Here is an 11,943-nt window from a genome sequence, read left to right on the forward strand (position 1 = left end):
CCAGCCCACATGGGAGATGGCAAGCTGTCTGCGGAGGCTCTGTGTGATTCACCCAAAGAAAATCATTTAGAGTCAACAGACTATATTGTGTTTATGTAGATTTTATTGAACACGACCAATCTTTTTCACTCCTTTCATAGTTTTTAACATTGCATTCGTCTGTCCTCCTGTTGGCTGTATAGTTAAGAATCGTGGAGCTTTAGAAGCTAGTAATCCAATAGAAACTACAGCTGCAAACAGCTGCAGTGGCTAATATCACTCCCAGCTGAATAAGTAAAGGAATCATCTCTCAAGCGTGAATATTCATTTTGAAACATCAGCAGTGATTTCCCATTTATAGTTGAGACACTGACAACAAACTGGAAGCTGTAACTTTGTCTTTTGCGACTTTTGGTTGTCCAGTTGTTGTCAAATGTTTTTTGTAAGACTCCACCACATTCTTGCAAAGTAACTTTAATGTTATTGATTTCATTCCCTGAGTCTTACTATAACGTCAAACAAACAGAAAACAAATATGAATTAATTTGACTTCTATAACCTTTGCACCTTTATCTGAACTCGTTATCCTAATTGGGTCATTTATGTTCCATATATCTGTCCGTCCATGTAAGAGGACGGACAGACATACAACTACCAGAGCACATAACACACATGCAACTGAGAATAATCACTGGTGGACCAGCTATAAGGGATCAAAGATTCAATCATACCAACTGTCACTTGACTGGAATGAAACGGCAAAAGGTCACATATCCTCAAAAGGGTCAAAGCTTGTGCCTCTTCCTTCCATTCATCCTGCTCGCTGATCCTATTGCTAACTGTCTTATGGAGTCTCACAGGTCAAGAAGGGAACCAGCTGATGTCTTTTCATTTGAATGGATATATATATATATATATATATCTCGGAATCAAAACAAGCTGTGTGTTTCTGTGATGAAGTGCACATTCAAGCATTCCTTACATGCAGCATGTATTGTGTGCCGTGGGATTCTGGTGGCTCCGCTGATGCTTATTTTAGTCTTGCTCAGGGACACATGGTGCCAGGATACTGTGTGTGTGTGTGTGTGTGTGTGTGTGTGTGTGTGTGTGCGTGTGCGTGTGCGTGCGTGCGTGCGTGCATGCACTGGTAGCACACACTGACACAGATAAAATCCTATTTAATTCTATACGCTAATCTTGGAACATCCAGCTGCACTTTCACTTCCATCCATAGCAATGCTGCTCCTCGTACACTGATGGAGAGCTCAGTCTGCTGATAAAAAGAGGATCCGGTTGGTGATGTAACAATTTTGTGTATTTTGTACTTTATTAAGAGCAGTGCAGCAGTTGGCTATGCATTAAATGAATGGCCATAAAGAAGGTGTGTATTCTACACCCTTCACTACTGAATGCATCCCAGCTTTCCTGAAAGTGTTAACCTGTTGATGAGAGTAGAGTGACACAAAGATGTGGCATCTCCAGAGCAGGGCAGAACACACGGGCAGCTTTGACGAGGATATCCCATTCCGAGCTGTCTCCCTTGTGCTTCTTCTGAGAAGCCAGTGGTGGTGAATTCTCTGAACGCTGATAGACTAAACAAGTCATCCTGCGTGGAAACTGTGGCAGACTTTAGTCATGTTCTGGCTCTAATCACACAAGAAAGCTCAACTTCTTTTCATTGTAATTCAGCTGTCAGCTCAGTTAAATGGCTGCTTGATGGAAACATAACAGGCTTTCAAAAACCTCAGGAGGGAATATTAGGTGTCAGCTAGGCACTGGTTGAACCTCATGCAATCAACAGTACATGTTTAAACCCTTTAGCTCCAGTTTATATGTTGACATTAATTTACATGGGAGAAAGAATATACCTGGCACCTGTGCAGAAAAAGCACAGGTGTAATCAATAACATCAAGTAAGGCTGCATTTAGATGTACACGTGCCCGAGCTCTGCTAGTGCATGTGCATTATTACACCTGTGCTAATAGTGCAATCCATTGTACTCAGAGTTTGCCAACATAAACACACCTGACGACACAGCAACGTGGCGGCGCAATTATGAATTACCTTTTTACATCATTTTTTACTTTATGTCGTGTTTTGTGTTGTGAATGGTGCTGCAACAACATTGTAGCTGCCATTTCCATTCAGTCGATTGGTGCTACTTGCAGCATGAATTACCTCTTCTGGACTCAACGACTAACAATATGTGAAACAATGGAGAAAAAGACAGAGTTGTAAGTTGAAGGTGTTTGGAGTTTAGTCTTTTTCATTATTCATCACAACGTAGCCATGATCTGTCACCTCAGTTGCCTCGATGGCTGCTTGATGGAAAGATAGCAAACATTACAAAAGACGGCAATGGTATACAGTGTACAACCTATGCATTTAAGTTTGGCTTTTTTCCTTTTATTCAAATGTGATAGTAAAGACAGGGATATGCAGCCAATGGCCATACGTTAGATTTGAACAGCGACCCCTGCGGTAAGGTAAAATATTAAGTCTAGCTTCACATGGAAGAGAGGAGAGACCTTTTAAGAGTAGGCTCTTTGACATGTTACGTTTGACATGTTACACAGGTGTAGTCGGAGGTGCCCTGTGGAGTTCTTTTGTAACATGGAACAGAGCTGTTGTTAATGTTATTAGGAACACCTGTGCTTTTTTTCAGGTGGATACGTCTGCTTAACTAAGATGTTGAACATGTTGAAAATAATACTTGCTCAATATTAGCATGTTAGCATTGTGAGCAGAATGGTATTGATTGTAAGCACCTCTGTGCCTAAATACAGCCTCACAGAGCCACGAGCACAGCTGTAGATGCTTAGTCATGTTAATTTACAGCTTCTGTATGACTGGCCAAACTGAGTTAAGGCTTTTTTAACAGATTTAGTTTAATCCTTTTCATAAAATGTTTCTGTACGTCCTCAGCATTTAAACCTCAGAAATCATTCCAACTTCCCGTCTGTTTTCAGACGCCAAAAGCATTTTGTAATATCTATTTCATTATCTCTGGAAATCTCTCCATCTCTATGTTGCACACATGCACTCAGTCTCACACCCCTAAATACTGTTGAAAAATGAAATGCTCCTGCTCCCTTCTTTCTCTGCCTAGTTTATCTGAGTTCTGTGATGAAGCTTCTGTTCCTGACAAATCATAGCAGCTGTCCTCTCCTTTTTTTATTCCCTCCCCAGGAGACTGAGATCAGCACCAGAAGGAAGGAGTGTGAAGCACTTGAGGCGGAGGTGAAGAAAAAGAATCAAACATGTCAGACTTTGGTAAGTGCTCCAAAAATACACCCTGGCCTCTGAGCGATAGGACGGAGGCTAAATTGATTCGTACCTGAGAGTCTTGCCTGCTATCATCACACACAGATGTCCCCTGAGGAAATGAGTGGCGGTCTACTGTAATGATAGCTTGGTTCTTAGCCTGATGACTGAAATTGAAAAATGGGAGCAGTTAACTGAGAGTCTGTGGGTTGGGTTTTGTTAGCATGCGGAATACATTTTGAATGAGAGGCACCCTTTGCAGCAGTAAGTGTCTGCAGTGTGTGTGATCATGCACAAACACAGAAAAGAATTCAGTGGATACTACTGTGATGTATTGAAGGATACCACTGTGTACATCAGTGGTTTTTCTCAGGCTGTGGTGAATATTGGTTTGTTGCTTTTGTACATACATAGTTCATGGAGCTCTGTTCAACCCTTTAGTATCCAGCAGTACACAGCAGCATGCATGTTTTTCAAGCAATGGTCACCACAGTTAAAGGTCAGTGATATGTTACACAAGTCTTGTATTTTATTATGGTGTTTGGGGCCTTTTTGAAGGACATTTTCTCATAGTGTCTCAGAAATGTCATCCTGCCTGCTGGAGTGGCCTTGACTCAGGACAAAAGTCAAAGAGAAGGGAAAAACGATACGGTGGAGAGAACCCGCTGTGTTATTTAAATAAAGGCTTGTGCATTAGTGCCATGTTGGTCCTGATTGCTCATCATATGACAACAAAATTCAAATCCAATATTGTTGAAGTGATCCACTATATACATCCATATGTTAATTATAAGAACGTGGACTGACCAACTAGCAAGCTGCAAGGTAACTTCTGGAGGTTTCGACCGCTTGTGGTGCTGGAGAGCAATGTTTTGATGAGCTTTGCATTTTTTGTTGTGCGTGTGTTCAGAACACAGGGGTGGCATTGTGCATGTTTTTTGCAAACGGCAGACGGCTGCAGTTGAGTCAACACTGCCCCATAAACGATAGTCACACATGAATACATCACTGAAGAAAAGAATAAGACTAGAAGCTGGTGTAAATCATGCTGATGTATCACGTATGGTGGAAACGCATCTATTTCATCGTTTGCAGAGTGTATTATAGACTGAAGTGAAGTGCCGAGGACCAAATTTCTACTAGTGTCCCATGGCCATCAGTGACAGAGCTGTCTTCGTGTGTGGCTCACTGCCCCAAATATACACTCCATTAGGACAGTTTTCTTTTCTGTCCTCCTCTCACGTTCCCTGCCCACAGCAGCACTTCCCTCCTTGCCCATTGTCAGCCTGCTGAGTCCAGGGGAAGCTACCCAAAGGACAAACTGTCCCCAAATGGTGTGCAGAAATGGCAGGCTGGTCTCCACAGACTGCAGCACAGCTCTTATCTCCTCCTGCACCGAGCTCCGAGAACAGACACCACAAGCACAGACAAGACCAATGAACGGTATTGTGAGGAGATGGCGAGTTGACAGTAATGTCTCTCCCTGTTTGGTCTTGACTGACTTACCGCTCTGTCTCTCCTCTGTTTTTCTCCCTCTCAGGTTAAAGTAAAGAGTGCACATACAGAATTAGGTGCAGCTGTTAGCGACTTGTGGATTTTATACACTCTATTTACCAAACACTGGCAGCACATACGGGAATACATGCATTAATTTTTCTTACAATTCCAGCCGCTATCAGCTGCCGCGTATACAAACACTGAGTGAGATTGAGTGAAAGTAAACACTGAGTGAGATTGAGTGACAGTAAACACTGGCATAACCATCTGGCACCTCCACCTTCCTGGGCGTCGGGTACGTAACTACAGACCATCAGAGGAGTGTGCCTCCGCTAGCATTTAATGACTGTTACCATGGCAACAAGCATCTGCTGTGCCAGCATCGCTTCAGTATGTATCGTTGCTAATCGAAGATGAACATTGAGGCAGACAGCAGGCAGACTCGACAAGTCCAAGGACTGGACTGTGGAGCTGGGCTCTCAAATGTAGCCCAATAGCTGGTGTTCAATGCCCACAGTTGTGGTCAGCTTAGCTTTCATTATGAGCTGTTTGTGAGGACAAACACCTTCTGCCAAAGGCACCTCTTATTGCTTTGACACATGGAATGCATTATTCTGTAAATGCAAAAGCAAAAATGTCAGAAATCTATTTCAAGATTGACTCTTTCCTCTTGCAACTCACCAGTCACCATGTATTTATAAAAGGTTTACACCTTTATAATATTTCTTCTCCAGGGTACAGAAGGGCGAGGTTCAGAGACGCCTGTAATATGAATACATTTAGTCCTTAGATTAGATGTTCTGGATAAAGTAACCGCAAGAGTCAGGCTGAAAAGGTTTGTGATATTATTTGCCGTCTATACTGAACAAGAGCAAATGATGCTGCTTAAACTGAGTCTACAGAGCAGAGAGTAAGTGGGTGAAATGTTTGCTTTGCTCCCGTGTTAAGCGGCTGAGTTGATTCATCTGTCAGGCTTGTCGAAATAAAGCACGGCACATCAGGATGAGTCAGATAATGTCTGGACAAAACACGCCTCTGCACCGCTCTCAAACACAGGAGTGATACATGTTCTCTGCATCAGGCCTAATAATAGTGTGTTATTCATGAAAATATCCTGGCACACAACATATGTAAAAGACTGTTTATCTCTACACAATCATGTGTTGATTGTATCTTTATAGTATTACAAATTGCAAATAGTATATTTCAGTCAATAACATCCTATGACGTCTTGTTTTCCATCAGTTACACATATTTTTTAATCTTTTTTTCTCTCAAAGGCATTACAAATCATTAATCAAACACAATTTATGCTGTGTGTATTTTACAGCATGTGTACATTGGTGTTAGCTGTTAAACAAATCTCAAATGGCAAATTACACATCAGCAGAAAACCTCAGCTGAATAATGTCGGAGGCAGCTCAATATAGGCCACAATGTATTCTGCACGGGATTCTCTCCATCACTGGGCTCGCAGGCTCTCCACACCAACGTGTCTTGCCAAGGGATTATGACGTATACTGATCTGTTTAAAGCGTTAACACGTTGACAGTGCAGGACAAAGAAACAGCTGATTCTCTGTGTTCAAAACAATTTGGTTTGCATCACTACGTGTGTGCTGTCGCATCCACATTTTAAACGAGGATGGCAGATGGCGTTGAAATGCTTAAATCAACAACAAACTTTAATTTCAAAAGTACTTCAGTCCACTGTTCTCCTCAGTGTGTACTCTGTTTTTTTTTAGTCGCTGGTCGTCCTTCAGAATGAACACCTGGAGGCTTAGCCAGCCCACATTAGCTCCGAATTGAAGGATCAATGGATATGAATAGGAATGCCAATGCAATCTAGTGCTCGGCATGGGAAGCATTCAAATTGACTGGACACAATTGATGCAGGTTGAAATGCCAATTTTTCTTTTTTTTTGGGGACGTGACAAAAATGAAATGAATGGAAAAGCAGCAGATCTCATGTATGCCTTTGGTCTTCAGGCTGTTGTTTACTCGTCACTGCTTGTCCTTGGCAGGATTTCTCCTCCATGGTGTGCATCTCTATATACTGTAGTTGTGTTCATGCAGTATGTGTCCATATAAGAATTTATCATGATTAATAATATTATTAGAAGTGGTGATTAGTAGCAGTAGTGTCAGTAATAGTAGCAGTAATATTTATGGGTATAGAATGTGCATCAAGCTCCTGTAGATAGTAATGCATGAATGTTTGTGGATTTCACAGCTCTCCCAAATTAACACATTTCCTTCATTTACACAAGTAATTTGAAGAACTAATAGCAATGTCAGAACATGTAAATACCAATTTTATTGTGCATTTTTCTGGTGACCGTGTTTTCATTGTAATTTGGTTATAATATCTTATAATTCTGCATAATTACTTTATTGTATCACCAACTTTTTGACCATGGTTGGTCTAGTGTCAGATATCTGGCCTAATTTACTCTCTCTCTATATATATATATATATATATATATATATACTCACACCACCTGAGTTCATCACAAACATAGGCTTTTTTCCACCGCAGGTATTTTGAGATACACAGGTGTTACTGCCGACTCTAACGCTGGCTGTGTTGTATTTACGCCAGCATGAAACTGAAGCCGATACATGAAATTGAAAATGTGTTCTGTGTAAAAGGTTTATTGCTATGACCAGCCCCAAGTTATTGGTGTGCATTTACCAGACATGCTGATTTTACAATGCGTTATTAGCATCACGACAACACAGTCTGCTATGTGCACCCTTGAATGCATGTTTTTTTTTATATATCATCTCCTGTCTCTATTTGTCCTCTGAAACATCCTTCATAAGTAAAACATAAGGGGGAAGGAGCAGGCTCACCCTCACTAGCCATTAAGAAGAACCGCATTTACAGTAAATTAGTCATGCATGAGCCAGTAGGTTTCTTAGCTCCCGACAAGAACAACACTTGGCCTACATGCTGCTGTAGCTGCAGTGAATTGCACATCTCAGAGACCTCTCCAGTTGACACTGCTAATAGCATCCACGGCACGCCTCACTGTTGATTGAATGTAATTAAGTTTTCCTGCTCTGCAATGAAGGCTTTTATTTGTACCCTCAGCTCAACACTTGGAAAGGAGGCTCTTTGTGTATGTGTGTGTAGAAGAGGAATTTCATGGTTTCTTATGACATCTGTTCCCGTATGTTTAAAGCGTTGACATAAACGGCAGTATTATGACATTATTATTGTTCTACCGTAGAGGCTAAAACGGCAGCTTCTAGAACATAGAGATGAATCAGATGAATAATGCATTAGCTATCGCTGACAGCAGGCTGGGTTTGAGTGCTGTGCTCGGGTCTAATCACGGCGACTTTTCGGGTTCTCAATACTGTTTTCTTTCTGCTTCTTTTGTTTAGGAGAATGAGCTTCAAGATTTCCTCCAAAAGAACAAACACTTGAACCTCCAGTTCTTCAACAATAGTCACAAAGCATCTGAGTATGAGAAGGTAAGATGCGAAAAGGTCTTTTGACTTTTTGACTTTATACACTTTACATATTCGGTGCTGCTCCAGTCCCAATTGTAATGATTTTAAGCTCATATGTGTCCTGTGAGCGCACTAAACACATGGTTTTAGCCATGCTGGCGGCGTGGCTCTATGGATCACAATGTTGGTCGGTCTGTTTGTGTGTCGTTAACCACTTTTGCCCAGACACCATGGCAACTATTGGAGGCATTGACATTCATTGTTGCCACCATCAGTTCAAAGTTACATTTTTCAATACTTTGGTTTTTGACCAAATACTTGCAAAACTTTGTGTTTGGTACTATTTAGCAAAAGTCAACATGCTAACAGACTAAACACCTTAAACCTTGCAAAGATGAATTGTCATTTTAAGCATGTTAGCATAGTTACATTAGCATTGTGCCTAAAAGCACCACAGTGCCTTAGTTCAGCCTCAGAGAGCTGCTAGCGTGTCGGTGGACTCTAAGTCTTGTTTCTTCACAGGCTACATGCTCCCTGGTCTTTACATTAACACACTGTCATTTTACCACATGAATAAAAGCAACAAGGCTCCAATTCTATTCAAACACCCTCACCTTCCTTTTAGCCCCAAGACCTCAAAGGCCTCCTTCAGAGCTGAGAACGCAAAGTTAAAGTAGATCAACAGACAAAGAGCACCAGGGCTCTCTCTATGGACAGGAAGGCAATTTCCTGAAGAAGCTGATTGACAGGTAGTTGTTGTTGGGGTGACGAAGGGTGGGATGCTGGTTATTGGCGTCTTATCAGGATTTGGGTGGCTCTTTGAGCAGCTATACTGAACTGTTATCACTCTGACGGATATGAGAGCAGCACTCTGCAGGGCAGTGCGGATATTAGCCCTCGCTTACACCCCCTTGTTTTGATCTCTATCGTCACGAAATGAACTAGGAGGGGCTGCAAACGGCACTTCCCTCCGGCCATAATAGACTATTGACCTGCTTCGGCTGAATCCCATATGGTTTTGTTCGATCTGTCTACATTAGGTCCGACAGTCGCTGCTATCCATGCGGACAGTTTTTGCTTTGAAGAGAAAGGCGGTTCAGAGGCAGGCTCACCGGTTTGTGTTTGTGTTTTGCTTTGCTGGTGTTTGTTGAAACGCCCTCCTCGAGAAATCATTAGTCATTGATGGCTGCTCTGAGGAAGGGGTTTTGCCACATTACGGCAGCAGGAACTAGTCATCATGCTGCCGATAAGGGGCCGATAAAAAGCTGATTGGAAAATTCTGCCTCTTAAGTAATACAATACAAGTGGTCTGTGGACAGACTGTGAATGTAGAAATACAAACGGTCACATTTTTCATATGTTGTTCATAGTGACAGACCTCATCGGTGTACCGTATTATTTTAATGTGCAATTGCTTAAAGTCAATTCAAAGCTTATTATTAACAGTGAAGCATGAATTATTCATTCATGTTTTTGGTCTACAGCCATGGGAGTCAGTGAATTACGTTACTCTTGCATTATTATAATATGTAAAGGCTTTTATCACCGAAACCAGCCAGCTTCCACGTCTGGTCTGTAACAGTTTAACAGTTTTAAATGCTAGGAAAGCTTGAAGTGGCATTAAAGCAAATATCTTTTACAGTATAGTGAGCAACAGGGGCTATAAGAAACATAGGAACAGCTGTACAATTGAATTCAATCCAAAGCAATAAGTCTGCCTTGATGAAGCGCATTGAGTTTTTGTTGGACTTGTATGAAAAGGTACTGCTTCAACTCTGTAGGTACCTTGTGTTGTTCTATAATTGGACCATCAGATGGTCTTCCTGACATTTTGTCCATCCTATAAAGGAAACAAGTGGCAAACTGTCAATTGAGTGCTTGGCTATTGTTGTCCCTGGTTAATGTAGCTGTATTATTTAATAAAGAACAACAGCTTTTTAATCATACAAGACAGCTGGTTATGTGACTATGAAAGCACAATCTAATGAGGTGATGACTCTGTGACACACTCTACTCCATCTTTATTTCCTTAGTGTGAATCGGGGGAATTTGCGATTCAGCAAATTCATCATTTTGCTACATTGGCTAATGCCTACCACCCCCCGCGATGACACTGTTATTATGGTCTGCAATGATGCATTTAATGTGAAGCTCTTGAACTAGGTTTTCTTAATGCACACATGGTGTGGTTAGGTAATGGTGCCACGGTTTTTGAGCCACCCTTAAGGGTACCCTGTGGTATCTTTTCACCACTAGAGTTGAAGAGTGGGCCCCTATTGTGTTTGTATCCATCTGTGTTTGCATTCAAGAACGCGGGTGATGCGATGCACATTCATGCTAATGGTTTTACATTAAGCTGACTGTCAGATGGCAGTGATGTGTCAAATAAAGTAGCAATGCACCAGCAAAATGCAGGGAAGAAGCAGACTGCAAGTTCGCTAACATGGATGTACACAAAACAGAGTATATACATATATAAATATACAAATACACATGTATATATCTATAAAGAGAGAGACAGAGAGATCACAAAAATCGGCTTTGCAACAGTTTTATGAGGAAGGAGAGGCATTTAAAAAGCTGATTGGCCCCAAGGAAATACAAAAGAAAAGAAATACTGCTTGTTTAAAAGGGAAAAAAGTAAATGTATACAATATCCATCCATTTATCCATCTACACTTACATCACTGTCATAGGGTGAACTCTATATCTGAGAGAATGGCCACGCTCCTATCTGCAATGAAAAACATAAATCTGCCAAGTATTCCTAAAAAAGGCTAAAAATCTGTTTCGGTTCAGTGTGAAAACCAAATACCAAACAGCCTGGTTTGACCCAAAGAAAACAAGCTGTAGTACAGCTGCACTCTCAAACTCAGTCTCTTTGCTCCTTGCTTGTTCTGTCTGCACAGGTGAAGTCTGAGTATGCCCAGCTCAAAGAGACCCTTGGTGCTGTGACGCAGGAGAGAGATTTAGCCCTGTGGGAGAGGAACAAGCTCCAAGGCAAACTGGAGAACCTAGAGCAGGTGCTCAAGGTGAGGAAGCCACCTGCAAGAGCAGACTTGACCGCACTGTCTCTCAGAACTGTGTGCATTTCTAGTCCCCGTAGTTGGTCTGTCCCGGGATCCTAATTCAGGTGTTTTTATGGAGCCTAACCCCTTCCCAGTACCCCTTCTCCTACCTGTGCTACACTGCCTCCATCTCGTTATCTTCCGCTATGCTGTCTAATGTCCCTGACATGTCTGTTGCCTTCCAGTGTCGTGTTGGGAGGTCTGACCAGGAGCTGTGAAAGAGTAGAAGCTTGGAGCAGTCTGCCTCCCTTTCCTTTCCTGTTCCACCCTTTCATGTTGTCTTACCCTGCCTGACCTGTCCCCTCCCACCTTCCCTGACCCTTCTCCCCCTGCTAGATTTTTCAGGTATCACTGCTATGTCCATCTGTTAGGGAGCAGTCCTGTTCAATCCCATCCTGAATGCTTTCTGTCCACCTCAGTGGCTGTGCTTATCTCTCCCTATATCCGTGGGCTGCTTACCAAACATACAAATGGTCACCAGCTACACGACCACAGCACTGTGAAATGTGATTTATTTTATTTTTTTTGCATGAGGCAGGACAAAGAGTTTGGCTTTCTGATGACGGGAGGGGGAGGAAGAGGAAATACAGGGACTGTGTCACCCTTCATCACCTTAATTCTGACTGGCATGAAAATGTAATCTGCTTCTTTCACCTGACAGTGTCGCAAGTCT

This window comes from Melanostigma gelatinosum (assembly GCF_949748355.1).
Source record: "Melanostigma gelatinosum genome assembly, chromosome: 6".
NCBI lineage: Eukaryota > Metazoa > Chordata > Actinopteri > Perciformes > Zoarcidae > Melanostigma > Melanostigma gelatinosum.